This window comes from Sinocyclocheilus grahami, unplaced genomic scaffold (assembly GCF_001515645.1).
Source record: "Sinocyclocheilus grahami isolate Dianchi unplaced genomic scaffold, SAMN03320097.WGS_v1.1 scaffold1158.1, whole genome shotgun sequence".
In the NCBI taxonomy this organism is placed as follows: Eukaryota; Metazoa; Chordata; class Actinopteri; order Cypriniformes; family Cyprinidae; genus Sinocyclocheilus; species Sinocyclocheilus grahami.
In genome coordinates, this window is record NW_015506337.1 from 416,188 (window position 1) to 424,485 (window position 8,298).

The following is an 8,298-nucleotide window of genomic DNA, read 5'->3' on the forward strand; positions in this document are numbered from 1 at the left end:
AGTTGTGTCCTCTTTTGGAAGACCAAACAAAGTAGTTTCGCTTTCACAACAAAATGCACAGTGTCTCACACACAGCGGGCTTGTGTGAGCGGCGGCTGGCGGGCTTGAGAACGGCGCGGCCGGCGAATTCGACGAAGGAGCATCCGGCGGGCTTGCGGCAACCACATGTGACGACCTCGGGCTGGACTCCTCTTCGTCCACGGTGAAAGCCGATCCGGCGATCCACAGCAGGAAGTTGATGTATTTCCTCAGTGATCAGCACGGATCAGCAGATAGGCATGACGAAGCGGATATTGTCCTCTTTTGGAAGGCCAAACAAAGTAGTTTCGCTTTCACAACGAAATACACAGCGCCTTCACGATATGGCGGCAGCAACAATACTACAGCGAGAATAAAAGTTACGCCTTCTTTCTTTGCGTGAACATTTGGGCGGCGTTATGCAAATCTTCCCACGTCGTGACAGACATATGGGGGCGTGTTAGAACAAGCTGTTTTAGGTAGGCGTGGTTGACTCTTAACTTTTATAAAGAATATCTCTTTGGATTTGAGACTTAAGTCTTCACAACTTTACAGATCTTCTTTATGCACCAAGAGCTTGTAACACTCTGCGAATGAGACTGATGCTTTTCTTAGCAAACCCAAAATTTAAAGGGGTCATATGATGTTGCTAAAAAGAAACATTATGTTGTGTATTTGCTGTAATGAAATGTGTTTATGCGGTTTAAGGTTCAAAAAATAATTTTCCTCATAATGTACATTATTGTTGCTCCTCTATGTCCCGCCTTTCTGAAACGTGTTGATTTTTACAAAGCTCATCGTTCTGAAAAGCGAGGTGTGCTGTGATTGGCCAGCTATCCAGTGCGTTGTGATTGGCTGAATTCCTCAAGCGTGTGACGGAAATGTTATGTCCCTTACCATACTGTGATGCCGTGTCCCGAAGCGATGAGACAAAAACATTAAAAACCCATTACAAACGAGGCATTCGTTGCATCCAGTGGGGACATAATTACGGATTATAATGACTTATACTGTCTTTTTACATGTTGCGTTGCATTGCATCGCGCCGCGTAAACATAAAACCATGTCTGCATTTGTGATCGGAGAAACGACAAACAACAAGCGCTACTCTACACTGCCCAAAACTCACGTTTGAATCGTCAGTGGCAAATCCTTTAAATATGAAAACGTACTTACAGGCTGTGAGTCAGAAGTGCCAGACTGTCCTTGCAAAGTTGGAACTGCCCCACTTTATAGAAACAGCCTTTGTGCAGAGATGCATTGTAGTCTACTCTACCAGGTTCAGGAAACAGTCCTCCATAAAATGCGCTGCACACATCTGAATATTTGGGTTGAACTGTTCTGGGACAGTGTTGTAAATACAACTTAACCACTGATTTCTAGTTGTGTCCTCTTTTGGAAGACCAAACAAAGTAGTTTCGCTTTCACAACAAAATGCACAGTGTCTCACACACAGCGGGCTTGTGTGAGCGGCGGCTGGCGGGCTTGAGAACGGCGCGGCCGGCGAATTCGACGAAGGAGCATCCGGCGGGCTTGCGGCAACCACATGTGACGACCTCGGGCTGGACTCCTCTTCGTCCACGGTGAAAGCCAATCCGGCGATCCACAGCACTGTTGATGTATTTCCTCAGCGACCAGCACGGATCAGCTCCAGGCATGACGAAGCGGATATTGTCCTCTTTTGGAAGACCAAACAAAGTAGTTAGGAAAATTTTAAATTGCATCATATGACCCCTTTAATGGTTTTAACTATAATACTATAATAACTATAATAAAGCCTGGTCTTGTTATCTGAAAAATGTATCAAAATTAAGTAAGTTTTTACTTAAAACAGGAAAAAAAATACGCTTAATTCAAAGGGAAAAACGATTATTATATGATCTCAGCAGATTTTCTTGTTTTAAGCAAAAATTCACTTAATTCTGACACATTTTTCAAAACACATGACATTTTGATGACATAATTTTGCTTCTCAAGTAAAAGTATCTTGATTTAAGAATGTTTAAATATTTCTATTGGAAAAGACAAAAATACAAAGTAAAAAAATTAATGTTGCCCAAAAGCAGCTTTAATGTAGTATTTTGCTAATTATACGGTTAGTAGGCACACTATTAGCACACTTAATAGGATATAAGAGCTCCAAACCTTGGAGAGCCCATCAAGGGCCAAGGGCCCACACAGGGGGCCCATCCATTGACACAGCCCTGCTATTATCTTCACACATCCCAATGCACAGTCTGTGACAGTGGAAGCAACCTAGGATTTAAAGGTCACGCCGGCACAAATGAGGAGCTCTCTGCATCGCTCGAGGTGCTTTATTTGACCTTGCAGTTCTGCCAGAAAGGATGCAGGCGAAATCTTACAAAACACTAAGTGACTGCTGAATACGAGCCAAGAGAAACACAATATTGTGAAGGTGCAAGGTCGCTCTGCTTAAAGGAATCCCCCGCTGGCTTGGGGGCTCGCGTTGCATGGCGAGGTGCAAACACAGCATTGGAAGGGCCAAGATAAGGATACAAATCCCCACATTGAGAGGGCCTCTCCACTGCATCGGACGAAGCAGTTATGGCCTTTGTTAATGAAGTTTAATTTGATTCCCTCTGACAGCCATTGAAACAATGAGCATTGGGAAATGTCCCTAACAATGGTTTTCGGCAGCATTTCTGGCACTTTTCAGATAAAATGCGAGAGGATCTTCCTTCCTGAAAGAGTCCGCCATAAAAGGCACCTGCAAACAAGAGTTGAAAAGGGTCAGCAAATGATGCCACTTTTGTTCAGCCGCACAAAGCGTCCATGATTTCCATTGTGACCCAAGAGCGCATTGTGCATGAACAATGCGTCACCGTACACAGAGTACACAGGAGTAATTGGCTTTATTCGCAGGCTCTTTTGACCAGTCACTCTGGATCAGCAAAAGCCAGATTGTTGCAAATGGGGCAAATCGTTCAACTTCATTTGAGCATCAATGTTGAATGTTATATTGCAATATAAACATTGAGAGGTGATTGAAGCCATTTGGCGGACGGTGAGCACACAGAAAAGTCAATATTTAATGCACGAATGTCATGAATGTTGTGAAATGATCTCATTGTGTGCTCGAATCAAATTTGTTATTGAATAAAGTTGGCTATTCTGCAATATTTTGACTGTACACTTTATTCATGGACAAATAAAGGTGTCAACTGAATGTTTTCCAATATGTTTTCATCTTGCCATTCACTCTTAAAAGTAAAGGCTCCAATAGAGGGTTTTCACAGCGATGACGTTTTTGGTTTCTCAAAGAACCTTTCAGTGAACATTTCTTAAAACAGTGTAAAGAACATTTTAAGAATCTGGAGAACCTTATACCACTTTAAAGAACCTTTTTATTGCATCAGAAAGCTTCTGAAAATAAAGTTTCTTTAATGCATCTTTGGTTCCATGCAGAACCTTTAACATCCATGGAACTTATCATTTAAAAGGCTCTTTATAGTGGAAAATGGTTCTTTATGGCATTGTTGCGAAAACCCCTTTATTTTTAAGAGTGCATGGATGTTAAAGTTGGAGCCATCAATGCCAATAAAGTGCGTTGGTCAGCAAACAGTTCCAGTCCAATAATTTTTTTAAATGGGACAGTTAAAACCAATGGATCTGACAGCAATAAGTGCATCAAATACTTTTGGTTTCGTATGTTAAGAGGCTGTTTTACATTGAATGAGCATTTTAACTACTGCACCTAAAAACTTCTAGGGCTCCAAGAAAGCGAGTCGAAAGTGGTCACATAAACAGTAAAATACCGAAATCATGTAGGCTATAATATGAGCCCTTGAATGCCGCACGATCGTTTTTGTTCCTCTTTAGTCTGTATCTGCCGCAAACATCACTCGGGCATTGTGGAGGGGAGATTGGCTTTCATATCTGCTTTTGTTCAGTTCTTTGGGTTTGGTTGATGTGCCACACCTGCTACTCAACCTCTGAATATGTGCCTGATATTTCCCTGCTTTTGTACGGGAACGGGAATCTTCTGACTGTAAGCATTTAGACGGGAGTTGAAACGCAGTAATCGTTCTTTTTATTCATTTATAAGAACTATTTTGTAAAGCACTCTTGATGTGAATAAGAATATTTATTTGTAATCGACATTTCATGTTTAGAACAGTTCAGTCTAAAAATAAAATACCGGACATTCGGTTCCGTTAACCATTCTCAAGGGTCACGTGTGCATTCTTCCGCCGATGCGGACAGTGTTTTCTGCAATATTTTTTTCAATAGTGTGACATAAAAAAAGTAACCAGTGTAGTCTGATTACTGAAATAATTAGTCATGAGGCCTGTTCATTAGTCATGTTTGTAGTGAATCAAATGGATTCAGCGCTTCCACTGTAGTCTGATGATTCTGGAACGAATTACTCTAATGAGTCGGATCTTTGTAGTGAATCAAATGGATGCAGCGCAACTAGTCCCCCGAACGAATGATTGTAATGAGTCTTTGTAGGGAATTGATGCTGCTAAACCCCAAGCGGCAACCTTCCGGTCTCTCTCGTGAAACCAACACGGAAGTGACTAAAACTGCAATTCATCGACTGGCCGCTAGAGGCAGACTCCAAAAGGGAGTCCGTCCCATAGACTCCCCATGTTAAAATGGCCAACTTACAGCAGAAAAAAATATGTTTACAGCCTGGTACAAAAAGTGGTTTTGGTCTATATCAGGGGTGCCCAAACTCGGTCCTGGAGGGCCGGTGTCCTGCAGAGGTGACACGTGGTGTCGCAATGCCAAGATGGCGACGACCAGCTCCGCCCACTTTGAGCTTCAAAAACGCTCTTCAGAAACCTACGGGTGACGTCACGGACACTATGTCCATGTTTTTATGCAGTCTATGTGCTAAACCAATGCAATCCGATTCCTGACTTGACTGTATGAGTCGGCTATTTTTAATGAATCAAATGTATGCAGTGCAACTGGTGTAGTCTGATTACCGAATTACTCTGAGTTAGATCTTTGTAGTGAATCATACGGATGATGAACCAACGTAGTCCGATTTCTGAACGAATGTGACTCGGGTTTTTGTAGTGAATCAAACGGATGCAGTGCGACAAAGTAGTCCAATTCCTGAACAAATGGCTCTAATGAGCCGGTTCTTTTTAGTGAATCAAAGTATAACCAGTGTAGTCGGTTTCCCAAATTAATGACTCTGAGTAGGTTCTTTGAAGTGAATCAAACTCATACAACTGAAACTGAAATTGTTGTAGATTAACAGTTGTTCATAGGACAAAGTGTAGTTGAAGATACACATTTATTCTGTTTCTAAAAACACTGTGAAAAGTCATTAAAAAGAGTTCCAATCCCTAGTTGAGAATAGTATTAAACACTTCCCTTCATGAGCACTATTTCTCTATATCCTCTCTTTTCGTCCCTCCAGAGCAGTGACCACACCCTTGGCCCATTTTTGTGAAAGTGCAGATGGGTTATCCCACAATAATTATTTCCAGATTAGGAGAATTGGGCCACAAAGCAGGCCTAGCCAGGCATGAAATGGCCTCAGAAACACAGCAGCGGCAGCACCAGACGACCACCTGCCCGACACTAACTCATCTCACCTGGACTGAAAGAGTGGAAACAGTGAAGAAGACCAGTGTCTTTGGAGAAAAGGTACATTTTAGAGATGACATGCAATTCTCGGAGGACATAGTCCAAATAAATCATTGGACTTGTCTGTATTATTAGGGTTGATGCAGTGATTTCCACCTCTGAGGCTTTGAATTAAATGCCTATAATTGTGGGAATTGCACTGCATTGTTGTATGTTGACACATTTCATATCAGTGATATTAAAATAACACTGGCCTATTTTGATAAGCTTTTATCAAGTAACAGCATTTGCACCAAAATACTGTCGAGTTTGATTGGACACAACCTTTATCATCAACAACAAAAAAAATAGGAAATGTTCAATAAGTCTATTTATTTAACTGCTGTAGATATACATGATTAATTTCATTGTATTATTTGCATTTAGTATAATTTTTCCCTGCTGTATGTGTCTAGCAGGTGAGAACTACTGATGAATGTAATAATCCACATGGCATCTGCCAGCATTTGTGCCTATTAGTAGATATTGCTCTTCACTGACAATAATTGCTGCTTTAGATTGCATTTACACCAAGAAATTCTAAGCATCTCCAGGACTTGCATGAAAGAGGGAATAAATTAATTCATGTTTGAGTCCAATGATTCAATAGCAACAAAAAGATTTGAGCATAAGTATTTGTTCAAAGCTAACACTATCACCCTCACCCTCACCAGTGCCATGAGGTCAAAGACTGTTGGCCTTTTACATCAGAGTTCTTTTTTTATGTACATCATCATACGGTATATGTTAAATAAAAGCAATATCAGATGAATAGAGAGTGATACAGTATCTGAATTCAGCGATGAATCATCGGTTGTTCACACAGTTTCTCTGTTACTAAGAATAAATACTTCAGGGAGTCTTTTTTGTGAATCTAAGCTTCAAAGCTGTGAGCGTCTCTGTTCTACGTTACTGACGTTAATGGATTTGTCTTTTAGTTACTCACATGTTCATTATTTGTCGTTTTCACGGCAGGTGTTTAGAAGGATCCTCTGAAATGTCTGTCTATGGGGTATTTACATTAAGGACTTCATATGATTCTGTTTAGTGATCAGATTACTATCCATTTTGAATGCATCTTTAAGGGTCAAGTTTACACTTGATTTACCTTTAATTAATTATTATTTTCAAGACATTTCCCCAGAAACCTCTTATACACAATCTACTACATGTCTTCTGCCCCTTGTGGATTGTCTGTGCTCTACAGGAAGTAGAAATACTTTCATCATTATAGATCCACTCTATATTCAATTTGATATAAGCAACTTGTATTGTTTTAAAATATTGACAGAAGACATTGTTGAAAATATGTGTTTTAAACAGCAGGTATTTGATTTATTTGTATTTCATAATGAATTAACCCACCATTATAAATCCACAATGTATTCACTTTGACATAACAACTTGCTAAATTCTTAATATGTCTTATATAATTAATAGAAAATTATTTATCAAAGATCTTGTTAAAAATATGTGTATGAAATATGAAACTGTAGGCATTTTTTTCAATATATGCATTTAATTTTAATGCATTTCAGGATGTATTATCATGCCAACAAATATCAATAATTCTTAAATTAAATAAAAATTGAAACATTTTTTAATGATAATTACTGAGATTTCAGTCAATGTTTATTGTAAGTAATGAATTTTTATGGCATAAGATTATATTAGATATTTTTTTATTTTTTTAAATATACAGCCTGTCATATGATTATTAAAATCTCACTGATTTTCATTATAACATTGTTCTTTGTACCATATACTTTTTTTGTTATTTATTTGTGTGTGTATAGATAGATAGATAGACAAACAGACAGACAGACAGACAGACAGACAGACAGAGAGATAGACAGACAGACAGAGAGATAGACAGACAGACAGAGAGAGAGATAGACAGACAGACAGATAGATAGATAGACAGACAGACAGACAGACAGACAGACAGACAGACAGACAGACAGACAGACAGACAGATAGATAGACAGACAGACAGAAGACAGACAGACAGACAGACAGACAGAGAGATAGACAAACAGACAGACAGACAGAGAGACAGACAGACAGAAATATAGATAGACAGACAGACAGACAGACAGACAGACAGAGAGATAGACAGACAGACAGAGAGATAGACAGACCGACAGACAGACAGACAGACAGACAGACAGAGAGATAGACAGACAGACAGAGAGATAGACAGACCGACAGACAGACAGACAGACAGACAGACAGAGAGATAGACAGACAGACAGAGAGATAGACAGACCGACAGACAGACAGACAGACAGACAGACAGAGAGATAGACAGACAGACAGAGAGATAGACAGACCGACAGACAGACAGACAGACAGACAGACAGAGAGATAGACAGACAGACAGAGAGATAGACAGACCGACAGACAGACAGACAGACAGACAGACAGAGAGATAGACAGACAGACAGACAGATAGATAGATAGACAGACAGACAGACAGAAAGATAGACAGACAGACAGAGAGATAGAAAGACAGACAGACAGAGCGACAGACAGAAAGATAGACAGATAGACAAACAGACAGAAAGATAGATAGATAGACAGACAGACAGACAGAGAGATAGACAGAAAGATAGATAGACAGACAGACAGAAAGATAGATAGATAGATAGATAGATAGATAGATAGATAGAT

General features: G+C 39.8%; 1 long non-coding RNA gene across 1 annotated transcript in view; it reads right to left on the minus strand.

Annotated features, from left to right (window-relative positions):
- LOC107567430 (uncharacterized) overlaps positions 1 to 1,213 on the minus strand; it is a 30,503-nt gene extending 29,290 nt beyond the window's left edge. The window contains exon 1 of the long non-coding RNA XR_001606647.1: positions 1,195 to 1,213. This is a non-coding gene — a long non-coding RNA (uncharacterized lncRNA). The remainder of the gene's footprint in view (positions 1 to 1,194) is intronic.
- Between the last annotated feature and the right edge of the window lie 7,085 nt (positions 1,214 to 8,298).